This window comes from Mandrillus leucophaeus, unplaced genomic scaffold, assembly GCF_000951045.1.
Source record: "Mandrillus leucophaeus isolate KB7577 unplaced genomic scaffold, Mleu.le_1.0 Scaffold106, whole genome shotgun sequence".
NCBI lineage: Eukaryota > Metazoa > Chordata > Mammalia > Primates > Cercopithecidae > Mandrillus > Mandrillus leucophaeus.
Window position 1 is genome coordinate 2,615,810 of NW_012098765.1, and position 3,285 is coordinate 2,619,094.

General features: G+C 46.4%; 1 protein-coding gene across 1 annotated transcript in view; it reads right to left on the minus strand.

The window, feature by feature from the left end:
* Positions 1–3,285, minus strand: part of SPTBN4 (spectrin, beta, non-erythrocytic 4) — a 106,827-nt gene that overhangs the window by 40,876 nt on the left and 62,666 nt on the right. The gene's annotated exons all lie outside the window — the stretch shown is intronic.

A 3,285-nucleotide genomic window follows, 5' to 3' on the forward strand; every position in this document is an offset into this window, starting at 1 on the left:
AATTATTTTTTTATAAAAATATGTTAGTTGGCCGGGCGTGGTGGCTCACGCCTGTAATCCCAGCACTTTGGGAGGCCAAGGCGGGCGGATCACGAGGTCAGGAGATCGAGACCATCCTGGCTAACATGGGGAAATCCCATCTCTATTAAAAATACAAAAAAATTAGCCGGGTGTGGTGGCGGCGCCTGTAGTCCCAGCTACTCGAGAGGCTGAGGCAGGAGAATGGCCTGAACCCAGGAGGCAGAGCTTACAGTGAGTCAAGATGGGGCCACTACACTCCAGCCTGGGCGACAGAGCGAGACTCTGTCTCTAAATAAATAAATAAATAAACAAATAAATAAATATAATAATATGTTAGTTATATTAACACATTAGATATTTAGATTTTTTAAAAAATTTTAAGACATGAGATCTCACTATGTTTGTTGCCCAGGCTAGAATGCAGTGGCTATTCACGAACTCCTTTATGGCACACTGAAGCCCTTAATTCCCAGGCTCAAGCGGTCCTCCCACCTCAGCCTCCTGGGTAGCTGGGACGACAGGCACGCACCACTCCCAGCTTATTGTTATTTTTAAATAACTTAATGTTTTCAAATTTCTCAGCCAGGTGCAGTGGTTCACACCTGTAATCCCAGCACTTTGGAAGGCGGAAGCAGGTGGATCGCTTGAGCTCAGGAGTTGGAAAGCAGCCTGGGCAACATGATGAGACCCATAAAATACAAAAATTGGCTGGGCGTGGGGGCGCACACCTATGGTCCCAGCTACTTGGGAGGATCGCTGGAGCCTGGGAAGTCGAGGCTGCAGTGAGCCGTGATTGTGCCACTGCACTCCAGCCTGGGTGACAGAGTGATGAGACCCTGTCTCAAAATAAATAAATAAAAATAAAAACATTTAAAATTTTCCCAGTATTAAGTTCTAATATAGTAAATAGCAATAAATATGACTCACTAAAACAAGCTCTTGGGGTCCTCAATAGTATGGGTTTATTTTATTTTATTTTATTTTATTTTATTTTATTTTATTTTATTTTGAGATGCAGTCTCACTCTGTCGCCCAGGCTGGAGCGCAGTGGTGCAATCTCCACTCACTGCAAGCTCCGCCTCCCAGGTTCAGGCCATTCTCCAGCCTCAGCTTCCCGCGTAGCTGGGACTACAGGCACCCGCCACCACACCCAGCTAATTTTTTTGTATTTTTAGTAGAGACAGGGTTTTGATTTGACGCGTTAGCCAGGATGGTCTTGATCTCCTGACCTCGTGATCTGCCCGCGTTGGCCTCCCAAAGTGCTGGCATTACAGGCATCAGCCACCGCTCCTGGCCTGTTTTGTTTTTGAGACAGAGTCTTGCTCTGTTGCCCAGGCTGGAGTACAGTGGCACCATCTCAGCTCACTGCAACCTCCGCCTCCCAGGTAAATGGGATTCTCCTGCTTCAGCCTCCCAAGTAGCTGGGATTACAGGTGTGCACCACCACGCCCGGCTAGTTTTTGTATTTTCAGTAGAGATGGGGTTTCATCACATTGACCAGGCTGGTCTCAAACTCCTGACCTCAAGTGATCTGCTCGCCTCGGCCTGCCAAAATGCTGGGATTACAGGTGTGAGTCACCATGACCTGCCTATTTCTTGCATAAAGCCATTATGATTCTCTAAATATCTTGTTCATTTATTAGCATATTTAACTGTTTCTGTGCCTTCTCTAGAATGGACACACTACAAGGACAGATATTAGGACTCTGAAATCAGACAGACCCGAGTTCAAGTTCTGCTCTAGCCAGATTTGCCATGTGACCTTGGGCAAATCATTTCCTTCTCTGATCTTCAGTTTCCTTATCTGGAAAATGGGGATAATAAAGTCTACTTCATTGAGTGTGTAATGAGATCATGTGGCTAAAGCACTCGGCATATAGATCTCTCTACATGCTATAAATTGTTACTGTTGTAGTTATCTTTTTAGGCTGGATGCTTTGCGATTGTCTCGGCTATAGAGATTTTAAAATCCCTGGATATGGGAATCTTACACCAGAGAGTCAAGAGCATAGTCTTTGGGTGGGGTGCAGTGGCTCACGCCTGTAATTCCAGCACTTGCGGAGGCCAAGGCAGAAGATCACTCGAGCCCAGGAGTTCGAGACCAGTCTGGGCAACAAAGTGAGACCCGATCTGTACAAAAAATACAAAAAGTAGCCAGGTGCAGTGGTGCGCACCCATAGTCCCGCTACTCAAAAGGCTGAGGCAGGAGGATTTCTTGAGCTCGGTGGGGGGTGAAGGCTGTAGTGAGCCATGATCGTACCACTGCACTCCAGTCTGGGTGAAAGAGCAAGACCCTGTCTCAAAAAAAAAAAAAAAAAAAAAAAAAAAAGAACACAGTCTTTGAAGTCAGACATATCCATCTTCAAAGCCCGATTTGATCCCCTATATAGCTGTGTAACCTTGGGCCTCCATCTTCACCTCTCTGAGATCCAGTTTTCTTCTCTCTAATGTGGGGTAATTTCCACCCCATAGTGTTACCAGGAAGACTGGATATATTAGATAAACAGCTCCAGCTCAGGATTCAGCCAGAACTGCATTTGACTCCTACTTATAGACTGAGTAATCTTGGATAAGGAGTTCACCTCTTTGGACCTGTATCTTCATCTAGGAACCCCACCTGCACTGGGAGAATTGCTGGTAGTATTCCAGATGTACTGTATTAGTTTGTTACTTATCTTAAAAGAGTTGTAGGCTAGGAGCAGTGGCTTACACTGTAATCCCAGCTCTTTGGAAGGCCGAGGTGGGAGGAGGCCAGAAGATTTTGTTTGTTTCTTTGTTTATTTGTTTGTTTTTGACATGGATTCTTGCTCTGTCACCTAGGCTGCAGTGGAGTGGTGTGATCTCGGCTCACTGTAGGCTCTGCCTCCTGGGTTCAAGCAATTCTTCTGCCTCAGCCTCCTGAGTAGCTAGGACTACAGGCCCATGCCACCATGCCCGGATAATTTTTGTATTTTTAGTGGAGATGGGGTTTCACCATATTGGTCAGGCTGGTCTCGAACTCCTGACCTCAGGTGATCCACCTGCCTTGACCTCCCAAAGTGCTGGGATTACAGGTGTGAGCCACCACACCCAGACAAACCCAGGAGTTATAAGACCAGCATGGCCAACATAGTGAGACCCCTGTCTCTACAAAAAAAAAAATGTTTTAATTAGCTGGGCATGGTGGTGTGCACCTGTAGTCCCAGTTCCTCAGGAGGCAGAAGTGGGAGGATCGCTTGAGCCTAGGTGTTGGAGGCTGCAATGAGCCATGATCACGCCACTGTA